The sequence below is a fragment of the Drosophila arizonae genome, chromosome 5 (assembly GCF_054131065.1).
Source record: "Drosophila arizonae isolate 15081-1271.41 chromosome 5, UAZ_ARI_1.0, whole genome shotgun sequence".
Taxonomy (NCBI): Eukaryota; Metazoa; Arthropoda; class Insecta; order Diptera; family Drosophilidae; genus Drosophila; species Drosophila arizonae.
The window spans coordinates 19,191,221-19,206,465 of NC_142925.1; positions in this window are offsets into that span (position 1 = coordinate 19,191,221).

The window sequence follows — 15,245 nt, forward strand, 5'->3', positions numbered from 1 at the left end:
TCCGAATTTATAATACAAAAATTATCATTTTAATGCATATGTATAGAGCTTTCCGCCTGCAAATACATATATGCAATGGAAAGCTGGCTAATCAAACATGAAATTTATGATTAATTCAAATTGCTAATCCTTATATGATATCAGTTTTAATGAAGGAGGGAAACAGTATTGTAAAAAGATAATTTATTTATTATTTTTGGCTAATCTTGAGATAACTAAAAATTAATATGATGTGAAATAAATATATGAATATGAAATATGAAACTTAAAGATTAAATGCCTATATAAATACATAAATAATATCAAGTGATCTTTGAATGTGATTAAATCTTATATGCTCCTATGTAGAAAAATGAATAATACACAAATTTCCATTTTACATAGATCAGTTATCATACTTCAGAACTATTTTTAAAATATCTAAATACAACTTTTAAAGACAATTTATTAAATACTATAAAGTTAAGAGAAATATTATTAAACATTAAGAAATAATTTCAGCTTTTGGCGTAAGTTTTCATATTCATTATATTGCCCTTGTGATAGACAATTAAATAATATTTAAGGCTAAAGGCCAATTCTTATTTTTTTTGTTTTGTTTTTTTTTTTTTAAGTTAGTTTTGATTTTATACTATTTATAATCTTTAATAAATAAATGAATACTTTTTCTATTGCTGTTTTTTGCCAATGCTGTATATAAAATATGATAGACTCATAAATAGAACAAGTTATCTATGATCAGCTAGCATCGATCGATTGTTCATATACTTATAGCTGCTCATTTTCTTATCATACTCTTTAAATGCCGTAAATGAAATATCTAGAGCAATATTAATAACAAATAATTGTATATCATTTATAATCAGTTAAAAGCATTCATGAACCCAGATATTATTTACGATCAAAATTGTGCAAAACTTATTCTGCTCTAGTGTAGCAAGGCTCATCACATGCTTTAAGTATTACGAGTAGAGTAAATATATAAGGTAAAATTCATATGTGAAAATATCCCCTTTGCAATAAACCTCATTATCAATTATACAAGTAAAATATGCATTGCAGAGCATTCACAATTCGGTTAGCTGTGTTGCCTCTCAGCACTTGTTTATTGCCTGCATTTTTAGTGGTCTGCTCGTTGGTATTTGTCTTTGGCCGTTGGCTGCAACTGTGAGACGCATTTTTGGCCATGGCTTTGGCCAAGTCCCTGCTAACTTTTGACCATAAACTTTGCGTTGTGCGAGCAGTTGTTAATGTTGTCGCTATAGCTGCTGCTGCTGAGACTGAACCTGAGCCTGAGACTCAGGCAGCCGGTTGATGTTGTTTATTGCAAAAAGTAAATATAAAGATATTTACGTTTTTTTTTTTTACGTTAAGCTTTAATGCGTTGCGGGCAAGCTTAGTTGCATAATTAATTGACTAATTGCAACAAGTTGATTATGTTGCACGATCCACGCATTTCCTGGGCTACACCGCAACACCCTTTGCATGTCTGATTATGTGATTTATAGGAAGAATTTCGCGCGATGCTGGCTAGGCCAGGCCAGGCCAGACCAGACGATGCCAGGCCAGGCAATTGGCAAAACAATTGGCAGAGGCGCGCGTGCCATGTGAAAGTTCAATGGTTATGCAACAGGCAGCCGCAGAGCCACGTTGCAAGCCGTTGCAGTCGCAGTCGCAGTCGCAGTCACGCACGCGCCGCGGCTGATGAAGTAGCTGACAGATTAGTTTTATTAGAGGCAGCCGCTGCGAGATTGCTTGTTGGGTTTGACTTGAGTTATCGTTGTGGCGCATCTGCGGCGACTGCGACGATTAGTCCAACTTTTGGCGCCGAAATAAAGTCACCCGGGGAGCGATAGAGAGGGGCGAAGTGCGAGGGAGTGGCCGAGTGTGAGTCTTGGATACTTTCACATGACAATTGTGGTCTGGCCAGGAGGCAGGGGTAGCCGATGAATACGGTTGCATTCGAAATTGAATTATTGACGTTGGAGTTATGAGTGGAGACAGTGGTGTAGCGAGCAATGGGAAAACAGGAGTCTTATAGACAATGGGAAACTGTATAGATAAATGCAGATAGATATACAGATAAAATAATAACTATCTATACAAGATATAATTTGTATTATATAAATTATTTATATTTTATCTTTATATTTATATTATTTATATTTTATATTTATATTTTATATTTTATCTTTATATTTATATTTTATATGTTATATTGTATATTTGTATATTTTATATTTTCTATTTTAATGATGGTTATATGATCTTTTAGATTGATATATATTTTATTTATATATACATTTATTTTTTTTTTATATTTTATATCTTACATTTTATACACAGGCCACATTGGCTTTAAGTAATATTCCACATTCAACTTATTTCTATCTTGATTATGCTAACAATACCCAAGGCCCAGCAATTCCCACATTAATGTCTTAGAATTTCTTATCTTTAGTCCCACACCCAGTCCTTTACTTTCCATTCTATGATAGCCCAGCAAACAGCTCCACATGCGCATTCTTTGGCTGAGCAGGCCCCTTCCATAATTTCAGCCCTCAGCGCCCGGAGGGCGTTGTGTGCTCAGCTCTAGGCCACATAATTGCAGTAATCGTGGCAGATTTACAATCTCGTAATAAATTCAACAGACACACTCACTCTCTCACACACATAGACACAGATGCGCACTTAAAGGCAAGAAGCAAGCAGCTCCTGCCCCTGCGTCGCCCCTCGCATCAGGCGTAGGCAGTTACAGCTGCAATAGGCGGAAATCTCACACAGAAAGTTGCATGCGGATGCAGTCGTCGTCGCCGTCGCCGTCGTCGTCGTCGTCGTCGTAGTCGTCTGCACTGTTGGTGCGGAAGTTTAACCAACTAACAAAGTGACTAAGACTGAGGCTGAGATGACAACGGCGAGGCAGAGCAAACACTTTCCTCTTCAGCCTAGCCGGCTCTAACGCATGACAGAAACAACAACGAGAAGACAAACATTCACATCCATGAGGAACCGGGCTGCAACATTTTGTGGCCAAATGTGTTGCTGTTGACGCTGGGGCTCAGTGCGTGCGATTTAATTGTTGGACATGCAGCTGATGAATGGTCATGGTCCAGTTTTGACAAATCACAATCGCCAGTCGCATCCACTTAATCGCCGCTAAATTGTTTGTTCACTTTTTTGTTGTTTCTTCTTTTCGTTTTCTTGTTGGCATTTTTTAAACTTGGACAGTTGGTCATTTGGCTAGGAAATGGCAGCGGCTTTATTTAGCGCTGATATCGCTGGCAGTGCCGATGCGATCAGTTTGTAAATTTTAATTGAGCCGTCGAACGCTTCCTTCATTGCCAGCTTGGACGCTGCTGCCTTAATTGTCTGCCACTTCCCGTTTTCGTGGTCGCCCGAGCAGCCCCGAAATCTAATTACGCCACAGCCACACACTCGCACACACTCACATTCAGCCCAGAAACCAACGAGCGCAGCAAATTGACAACACAATAAACGTGGACTACCAGCAGCAGGAGTAGCAGCAGCAGCAGGAGAAGAAGTGAATCAGGCTTAGATTCGGAATTGGGGTTTCGACTGGCTGCAGGCTTTCGGCTTTTGGTATATGGGGGAGGGATGGGGAGGTGTGGGGAGGGCGTGTCACACATGTGCGGCAGTTTCTGATTTATGAACACAATTTCCAGTTTGACAATGAGCCGAGCCCGACCGTCCGTCCGCCCGTCCGGCCGCCTCGGATTCGGATTCAGATTCAGTTACGGATTCAGCCAGCACGGGAAGTTGCCAAAGTCCTTTGCTATCTGGGCGACAATGCAGGCCAGCTAGTTTATGGCATCGCACTTTGAGCATTGCTAGGTGAGTTATGTTAATTGAGATTTTCGAACCGATATAATAAGAAATAGCAGCTGCGTCCTGACCAACGCTTAAAGGTCGCCTTCGAGCAGTCCTTGCTGACTCCTCCATAGGCAGCAGCAGAGGCGCACGGAACGAGTTGCCCAGCGCTTGGTCATATTTCAGGACTATCGGCCCAGTCAGTTGCCACTGAACTCACACAAAAATCGGCAGAGACAGAGCAGGCGATGAGGCGGCAAAAGAGTTGCTACACATTTCTTTGAGCAAGACTGTGAGCGAGGTATTGTAATAGTTTCATTATAATAGAGATATGCTGAGTATAGACAAAGTCTCCTTCGGAGTATGTAATGTAAGATTACAAATTAGCCAAAATGCATGATATATTAGAGGACTTTATAGGAGGGACTGGACTATTGCAAAGACTGTGCGATAATCATGAATTTATTAAATTCAAATACATGTTTATTCTAATTTTTCATTATTTATTTATATATATATAATAATAATAAAGATATTTTTAAACTATATGTGGACATAAAAAATGAAGTAAGACTACTAAAAATACTGTTTTCTTTCATGCGTGGGCCTTTTCTACAGTAGGCATTTAATCTGTAAACTTCTTTAATAAAATCATTAAGTAATTTGATATTATAATAAATATAAATATTTTTCAAAATTAATTCTATAAAATATTTAAGTCATTTTATTAAATAAATTAATTTAAAACTATTTTAATTATTATATTCAATAAATTAATTTAGGAAAATCATTTATTTAGGAAAAAAAAAATAATTATAAAATTAAAATTTTTGTAGTTTTTAACTTTAAATGCCTCTCAATTTGTGTCACAAAATAAGAAGAATTAAATTTTTGTCAAATACATATTATTTTAATAGGCGTGTATTAAATTAATATATACTTGACTAAAATTTTTAACTCCATATTATTCTTTAAGCATTTTAATATAATTTTATCAAGCTTATCACTGAGTAGAGCTCTCACTCTCTCTCTCTCTCTCACTCTGTTCATTAATTCGTTTGCCTTCTTACAAAGTAAACACACAGTGATAATAGGGAATTCTCATGAACTTTGCAAAACGGAATAAATAAACATTATTTTTATTGTGACAATAAAAGAAAAGATCTCATATAGTATAAGTATGACAAATGCTGAACATTTCATTTCATTCAGAGCTTAAAAATAATCGCACTCTTAATGGCACTCCACAGATATTTAAAGGGTTTTCAATCAAAACTCAGACGAAGGCGAACCAAATGTTGCCAGATAGATGTGAATACTAGACGAGTCTTGAGGAAGGCAGCAAGCAGCGGGGGTGGTAAGAAAATACCCATACGAAGTCAACTGAAAAGTCATTTAAGGCTCCATTTCACAATGCGAAATATCAACAACTGGGGAGGTTGAGGTTCCATTACGCCAATGACAATGCCAATGTGTGTGTGTGTGTGTGTGTCCGATAGTCAAGTGGAAATGATAGGAGCTAAGGGAGTAAGAGAGCAAGACATATAGTGAATGATAGAGTGGTAGGTGAGAGGGGGAGGGGGGGGGGGGAGGGAGGGAAACCTTGCAATATTGAACGTTGCCTCTTCGAGACAATTTGCCACTTTAATTGCCGCAATTTTTTGCCCATTTTTAAGTCAAATTCACTTGATGGGCTCTTGCAACATTTTCGTTATCGTTGCTGTGGCCATTGCCGTTGCTCTAGCCCTTGTTGTTGTTGTCGTTGCTGTTGTTACTGTTGTCAGTTCTGTTTGGTTCGTTTTCGTTTGTTTGATTTTACATTATTGTTGCTGTGGCTTTTCCCAACGCCAACCAAAGGCAACAATTGTGAATTTCTCTGAATGTCTGACCCTGGCTCATGTGTCGTCCGTCCCATTGCTTATTGTCTCTGGGCTCTTGGGGCTCTCCTCTCACTCTCTGTCGGCCCTGCCCTAACCTATTTCCCACTTACAACAGCTCCAGTCCTTGTAGCTGTGTGCTCTAAAATGCTTTGTAATTGCAAACAATTTGATATTAAGTACGATTTCTAATTGTGCGAATGATTGCTTTTCGTTGGGGCTACCAGCACATGTGCATGAGTGTGTGTGTGAGTGTGTGTGTGGCTCGCAGACAGTGTGTGGTTGTGGCACCACCTAATGCAACTATATTCTCATGGCAAATTGCAAATATTTTTATTTCAATTTATTGCTGCATTCGATAATTGATAAAGTTTTTGGGTAATTGAAAAATCAGACTCGAATGCTTTCGTTCAATTTATGCAACTGTTTCGAGGAATTCCACTTTCACATGGGCCAAATATAATAATTATCTAAAGTAGCACTAAAGCCGAGTTTATATGCTTGGCTAAGTCCACGTTGGCAGCTAAAGCCGCATCAAAGTTAGTGTAAATTAATTGACCAAACTTGATGATAAATATGCATTGGCCACTCTCAGCAGCTCTGATACAATAAACCAAAATCGCTGTGGCCATATAATTAATTAAGCTTTTATTGTATTTTTTTGTTAATCGCCTTGCTCTCTAGACCAGCCAGCCCCTGCCCCACCCCCAGCCACCACTCGCCTCATGAGGCAGTGACATTTAATTTGCTTTAATGGTAAATCCTTGTTTTATGTGTTTGCCCAGCAGAAGCAGCCGAAATCCGAAATCTTTTAATGCCACAAACGGCAGCCACAAACGACAAACTAAAATATCACTCATACGCCAAGTGGTCCACCCTCTCACTCACTCTCTCTCTCTCTGCTTCTGGCTCTATGGCTATTCTTCTTCTTCTTCTTCTTGTTCGCTCCAATTGCCAGTTCGAAATTTATGCGCGTGTTGTGCTCGCTGCGCTGCCAGCTTCAGTAAATTTGCTGGCTGCGCTTTTGGCCATTTCCAGCTTTCTACTTACAAGAGAAGTCGTTCGGTTCGGTTCAGCTCAGTTCGGTTCGGTTCGGTTCGCTTAGCTTTGCTCTTAATCTAAATCTGCATGTCAACTCGAGCACCGCATAAATCACAAAATAATCCCAAAGTAAAATAGCAATGGCAACCGCATGGCCAGCAGCTGTCCTCGATGGGCGTGCCAGGGAGGGGGTGGGGTGCTGGTTAGAATGTGGGCGCATTACGCCCTCGGCGCACATTAACTTCAATTGTCTTTGTCTGTGGCCACGCCCACTATGCAATGATTACACTCAGCTCCACGTCTCCTTAAGCATTTGCCTTGGCAATTTTTCGATTGGAGTTGGGAGCGAGCAATGTCATTTGGCTTGTTGGACCAGCCCCCATTTAAAATTTTTGGGTCTACAATAGGGCTGCCGTCTGATGCCTGCCCCCTGCCCCCCCCTCCTTCCCGGCTGCCACTCACATATCCTGGTATCCTTTTGCTGGGCGAATTACCTAGTCTGGGGCTTAGCCACTTCATTTTTATCGAGACAATGCGACCCCGGCCGCAAAATGTAATTCAACGCAATCGCATTCAATTTTATTTAAAATTGTTAAATCGCTTTCACAGCAAAACCCATTCAGGCCATTCGGCTAAGCAGCCCTTTTCAAATTCCCTTTCCCTAGCGAGCAGCCTATCGAATTTATCAGCCAGTATGCATAGAGGAATTAATGAGAGAGTTTATATAACTTATGTAGATTGTACTACTATATATATTTGGCTGGACTATATACATATATTCGGTATGAAAATCCTTTTAAATTTATAAATTTAATTTATGTTATGAAAAGCAATATAATATTATAATAAATATTTTGTATTCTTAGTTTACTGTTTATCAATTAATTTTAGTTAAATAATGCATGATTTTGAGAATATTAATATTAATAATATTAATTCTAAAAGCTATTTAATTTTAAAAGATTAAAACATATATATAGTTATTATAAATTTATCAGCTTCATTTTACAAATTATTATTATTTTCAGCATATTTGTTATGGATTTGATATATAAAATAAAGCAACAAATATTGTGATGGGAAGCAGTTTATATAATCAATAAAAATTGAATAATAAATTTAAACTTAAGTTTAAATATTTAAAATTTATATGTGAATTAGAATTTAATGTGTATTTTTTAAAATATATTTATATACAAATTTAAATTAAATGTTTTATTTAAAATTATATTTATGCTTAAATTTATGCTTAAATTTTATATTTATATATGTGAATTGAGATTAAATTGAAAATTTTTATTTATATATGCACTTAAATTTAAACTTCAATATATATTTGTATATGATTTTAAATTTAAATTTCAATATTTAAATAAATGTATTAATGAATTTAAATTAAATATGTATTATTTATTAAAATATGCATTGAAATTTAAATTTAAATACTTAAATATTGATATACATATGAATTTAAATTTTAATATCTATATTTAATTCTATATTTATATGACTCTAGGGCATTGAACTTTCGGCTTTGATTTCCTTACATTAGCCTTACCTCTTTCAGGGGCGGCATGTGGGCGGGGCTGCAGTGATTTGCTTTATCACTTGTGGTCCTGGGGCAGCATGTTGCACGTTGCCAGCTGTCCGTGTCTCGTTTCTGGGTTCTCGTTGGCTCGTTTAACGTTTTGTTGTATTTCAACCCAACGGCTGTTGCAGCTAATGCTGATTTCATTTTGTTATCGTTGTTGTTGTTGTTGTTGTTGTTGCCGCTGTAACTGGTAGACAAATATTGTAAATGAGACTGCGACAAAATCATCTGACAAAGGCGACAATGAGACAATGGCACCCAACGGGGCAGCCAGGCCCACAAAATGTATTTCTCTCTCTCTCTCCCTCTATATATATGTATATATGTATATATTCCACAATATACGTATATACATATATTATAAAATGCTGTTAACGAAATACACCGTTGAAAAAAGATGGTACTAGACGATACGATGCGAACACACACACGCGCTCACACACACACACACACACAAGTGGGCCTGGTTACGTATGTGTGTAAAGGTTTTTCTGTAAGGCTTTTCAGAAACAAAAGGCGCAAAATGAGTGCAGGGAGCCTCCGAGGGGACTGCAGGAGGAGCAGCACCAGGAGGAGGAGGGGGCGCTGAGTGCTGTTGCCTCAATTGAAATAATTAAGTGTCAAAATGGCGCACTCCAGGCAGAATGAGGTGGCGTGTGGCTGGTATTCGGGTCTGGGATTTTCAGCGGAAATGAAAATGATTTTTCGTGAAAATTACTTGGCAAATGTAAACTTTTATGCGCACAAGGGAAGCGCCCAAGTCAGGTGGCAACTGACATAAAGCGCAAACAGTTTAAAGCAATTTGGCCCAATGCGAACTAAGCCCGCGCTCACAGCGTGGCCTTTGTGCCTCAGGAACTGAAATTGTAAATTGTTTGGCGGCGGCTGCCACGCCCTGTGCATCAGTTAGCATTAACTACTTACTACTGCGGCATGCCTCTGTCGTTATTTGAGAAACGCGTGAAATGCAAATTTCCTCTGTTAGATTAGGGCACAAAGCCTTGGGTTTTTCCTCTAGCTGTAAACACCATTAAGTGCTTATATGAGGAAAAATGGGATTTCTGCGTAAATAATTGGATAGACCTATGGGCTTATCCATGGATTGATCAATGCGCAACATTTGAGGATATCTATTGAAGTTTTGAAGGAGGTTTTATAGCAGCTGCTAGTTGTGGATTTATTGTATATTTTTGTATACTTATATGTGAGTGAGTGCATATTAAATGCCAAGAGGGTTTTTTTATGTGACAACATAGCTTTTATTGCATTATGTATAAAATTTAAAATATAATAAAAATATTTCTTTGTAAATAAATGGAAGAACTTCTCTAAGAATTCCATAGTACTGTTAGCAGACTCCATCCATTGAATATCAAGATTTGTTGCAGCTTTTCTTGGTGGACCCAACTCAAACTGGTCAACATGTCAGGTGTGCACGACAATTTGCATTTTGTTGTGGTGCCACAGATGCCCCAATCTGGACACGCACAAACAAATTGTCAAGCAACAGATACCGCACAGCCCCACTATTCGGAAACCTCAACCACTTCACATGAAAACAGCTAGAAAATAAACACTTGGCTCATGCCGCACTTTTACTTAACTTTTTAGCGACCATGCAGCCAACTTTGACTGTAGCTCACTCTTGGTCTGCCCCACACTGCCTCTCTCTCTCTCTCTCTCTCTCTCTCTCTGTGAGCTGCCTCAAAGTCGAGCACGGAAACTTTGCCAATATACCGACAGCAGTTGCAGTCTCAGAGCCGAGTTCCCAATCCCCAGTTGCGGATGCCATCTCAATTCGAAATCCATTGTCGACCTGCTGACCGCGCGGTACAAAAACCACACGCATGCTAAAAGCGTGGCCAAAGAGAATGAAAGTAGGCGTGGCAGAGGCAGTGGTAGCAAAGGAGTTGCTTGCCTGTCTGATGCTTGGGCTTAAAGTACCGCAAAACTTGTTGTTGTTGTTGCTGTTGTTGCTTTTGACAGAAAATTGCTGGCAAACGGTTGGCAAAGACGCTCAGCTGAATGCACACAAAGAATGCTGCCTCGGCTAGCTAAGGATGTGCAGCCGGACCGTGCACCTGCCCAGGTAAGGTTGCCTGGACCACCCGGCGGGCCCAGTCAACGGCAGCGCAGGCCGCAACAGCAGTTATGCAATCACAAAGTTGCCCCGAACTCTGTCTTCTGGCCACTGATTGAAATTCTTAGCCCGGCTGCTACCTGCTACTCCTGCTGCTGTTGCTGCTGCTGTTGGCTGCCGGCAGCCGCTTGTAATTTTCAGCAGTCCGTGGTGGGGCGGTGCCAGTTCACTTTTCATTATAGTTGTTATTATTATTATCAAAATCATCTATGCGTGCCTGCAGCACAAGTTGCCTGTCCTTGCCTTCATCCTTCATCGTTCATCGTTCAGCATGCGGCCCGCATCCCTCTCTCTGTCTCTCTCCCTCCATCAGCTGCCTTCATTGTCAGTTGCCAGTTGCTTTTCTATGTGAAGTATTCATCATAACGTTTTTGTGCTCCTGCTGCAATATTCTTATTTTTGTTGTGGCAGAAAATACAATCCAATTGGTTGCTGCTGCTGAAATTTCTCATTGGTTTGCCAATATTATTTGCTGTTTTTTTTTATTTTATTTATTTTTTTTTTTGTGCAATTTTTTCCTCCATTCTGTTGAGCTCTTTGATTAGTTTTCTGCTCGATGATATTCCAATGAGGGCTATTGATTGTAAATTCATATTGTCGATTCAGTTGCTGAGCAAATTTAAGTATTAGCCGTTAATTCAAATAAAAACCCAATAAACATTTTTTTTTAATTGGTTTCGAATTTTGTTAATATATTACAGCAAACTTTTAGGCCTGTCATTAAATTGACAGCTTTAACAGCGACACTTAACAGCGCTGTTAGTGGAGCAACATCGTGAATCCTGTCGCACTGCTCACTCTGATGGCCATTGCTATAAGCGTTGAGCATTGTGCTACTGCCATACTGCTCACTCACACACGTTGTGAATCACCCGTCACCCTCCCACAGTGCAAAGTTATGACACTTTACATTGTTAGCACGTGGCAAACTTCTTGCTCAACATTCTTTTTTTTTTGCAGTTATTGCTGCTGCGGCGCTGATTGAATGGAATCTGTGGCATACCTACACAAACAAATACACACACACACACGTGTTTGTCCTTACACATGTATGTGTGTGACTGGGCGCGCTTTCATGTTTGTTTGTTCGTTTGTTGTCGCCGCTTGTTAAATGTCCGAAACTTTTTGAGCTGCAGCTAGCAAATGAAACGCATGTACGTGTCAGTCCCTCTTTGTGTGTATGCGTGTGTGTGCGTGTGTGTGAGTGCTTGTGGTTTTTGCTACGCTTCACACCTGCACTTGACTGACCATAGATAAGAGCAATTTGACTGCTGCACAATCACCGCAAAATTGTCGCCCATTAGCAATAAGCAGTCAGCCAGCCCGCACAGCCATCCGAATAGTTAGCCGTGACACGAACCCATGTCAGGCGACAGCTCCCACAGAATGTCTTTTGTATTTACAGTTGCCATTGACCAAAGAATTTGAATTTATTTGACATAGCTGCACACTTTAAGGACAATTATGTAAATTTTTATAATATTTTTGTGAAGAGAGTAAAGAGTGAAGAAAATAATGAGTGTAAGTTTGGAATAACAGTAATGCAAACTCTTTTGCAGTCACTAAAATTCTTAACAATAAAGTTTCTATATTCAATATTTAAATAAAAATGTTCAAGCAATCAAGAAATTGTATTATATTTTAAAAACTTCATATTATTGTTAAACATATTACGTAAGGGACAAATTTACATATATTTTATAGATTGTATTACTATATTATTATATACTTTACTTATTTTCATTTTATTTTATTTTTTACCTATCTTCTAAGTTTTCAGAATTATTGTTAGAGCGTTATATATTTATATCTATATATTTTATTATTATTTTTATTTATTTATTTCCGTATAATTTCTAAAAAGTTTAAATATCATTCATATGCTATTTTATTTTTCATTTATTAATATTATTTATATCTTTAATTTTTAAAAATCATCTATATGTTTATTTATTGCACTTCATTTTATTTTATTTATTATTATTATTATTATTATTTTTTTTTTCATTGTTTATTCTCCGATAATTTCTAGAATTTTATATATTATCAATTTATTTATTTATTTTTATTAATTTTTTCTTGGATTTGTATATTCCTTCTCGAGCTTTCTTTACTTTATTTAGCTAGAGCATATGAGATTCGCTTTAGATAGCACTTGACACATGTTTTTCCTTCGTCTCGTTAGACCTGTCCGAATTCCTAAACCAGCCACATTCTACACTACACACACACACACTCACACCCACGACCGCTGCACTTCATTCTTTTGGCGGCTGTGTATGTGTGTGTGTGCTTTTGACATTTTTGCGTTCAGTTTTGTGTGACAAGTTTTCTGTGGTTCACTGGGGCCACTTTACGGCATGTCAGGCCCTCTTTGGCAGACGGCCGGCCTATTTCACACTTTTATAGAAAATTTTTGCCAATTGTCTGGCGACGTGGCGGCTCGTGCGATGTACTCGGTGGTTAGCTCGATGCTTTCCTTTTTTTTTTTTTTTTACCCCTACTTTCTGTGCGGAAGTTTGCGCAATTTTCAAAGCGGAAATGCAATTTTCGGTTCAGCTGCATTTGTCTAGCAGCGCCGCCCGACCACCCCCGAGCCCCCCAAGCCCGACGACCCGTCCGTCCGCCCAGCCGCCTGGCTGACAACTGGGCGGCTTGCCAACACTTCCAAATCGTATATCAAACGCAGAGTTGGCAGCCCCTGACAATGACATGCAGCGGCAGCAGCCCCAAAAAGGCCGACGACAACGTCGAGTATGGAAAAGTAGGCATGGTCCTGGGCGAGAGTATGGCGAGGTGGAAAATGCCACCACAGGAAAAAAAAATGAAGAAAAAAAGAAGTTGAAAGCGTCGCCGCTGCCGTCGCCAATAGTTGCAGCAGGAGCTATTTATTGTTGTTGTCGCTGTTGTTGTTGTTGTAGTATGTGTTACGCCTTTTGTGGCATGGCCTGCAAAAATATATTTCACACGCTTTTTTATATGCAGCAAACGGGCGAGCGAACGACTTGGAGCATTTTGGTGTTGCATGCTTTTGCATGCCGAATGAATTGTCGAAATACTTTTATTTATTTGCATATAAATTATTCAATTGTTCCTTGGCTTATCTTTCTTGCTGGCTGCACTGTGCCACGCCCCGCTCTCGACGCAGCCGAATGCAATGCAGCCGCCCATGGAGTCTATCAATGGGCTGCAATTGATTTCTGATAACCACATATATCTCTGCCTCCAAAGTGGGGCGTGGCGATGCGATAAATTTTTGATTTATGCCTGCGTATTTGGCACAAGTTAAATAAAATTGCATTTGCATGCAATTCCTGCTGCTGCTGCTGCTGCTGCTGCTGCTGCTGCCAGCCAGAGGGCGGCAGAGCAAAGGTCAAGGGGCGGCGCGACGGTGGGCGTTGCCAATTTATGTGTGTCAAAAGAAGCGCACTCTGGCTCAATTGCCCAGACACACACACACACACACACACACATATATATATAGAAATTTTCAATTTGCTGCATTCGCATGAATTTCCAAATTTCCCAATTGCTAAATTCCAAATTATAAATTATTTCCAGCTACTTTTTACCTCTGCCTAATGCAAGGCTTCCTTGAGCAAGGTTTTAAGCTGTGGCTGTGTGAATATTTAAATAAATGGAAATGAATATATTTCATCTAAGATTGCATTTAATATCTACCATGAACTCGAATTAACAGCTAAGCCCACCTCTTGCATCGAAAGTGTTTATCAAATGGTAATCAAAATATACACACACTCCATATTCACATACTCATATTCACATACTCACATACTCATATTCATATGCATTAGTCAACTCAAAGTCTATTCGCTTCGATTGCCAGCGCTCACAGCAGACAGGCGTGGCACTTAACCATCTTATCCTCTTTTTATGGATGGCCTTTATGAACAACATGAATCAGGCATAGGCACTTGGGTCCATTGTCATAACTTTTCAAAATGCCGCCCTGCCCCAAGCCCTATGCCCGAAGTACCCGTTCCACACTCGCGTTTTCCCATTCGCCATTTGCCATTTGCCATTTGCCATTCGCCATTTGCCACTTGGCGCTGGTTGCTGTAGTGCTTCCGTTTCCGCCAACACGTGCGCTAAACGGTTTGTCTGCCTGCCAGGCAGGCGGAGCCGACTCCTTCTAGCTGCTGCTGCTGCTGCTGCTGCGACTGCTGCTACGGCTTGACTATAGACAGTTTGTTGCCGTCAGATGTCAACTGCAGTCGTGGGTCGACGTGCCCTGCCACGCGCTCTGCAAATATTTGCGAGGCCGTTTTTGCTGCTTCTTCTTCCACATGTATTTTTGTATTTTTTCGCGCCGCCTAAAAGCATGCTTCAATAACATTCAAAAGCCCGTCGTACGTGTACGCCCACGTCCCGGCGTCTGTCACCAAAAATATTTCTAATATCTTGAGCTACATGTGTTGTAAATTTATTAGCTGTCATATAAATCTTTGCACACTGTCGCCCTCTGCCGCCCTCTGGCGCCTCCTGCCGCCAGCAGACGTGCCGCCATTTTAAATTTGCAGTTAGCTCCGGCGGAGCCTGTGCGCCTCGCATTGCGCAGATAAGGCACTCGGGCCAGTGGGCAACCCTTCGAGCTCGCATGTAGCATTTTTCATTTACATAAATGCTACTTAAGAAAATTAATAATTTTCCCCCCCTATTTTTTTGGTCCGCAGGAATCCGCTTTTGGGCTTAGTTTTAATTGGAGTCCGGCGCACCAGAGACACGCCGCATGCCACACATGAGGTAC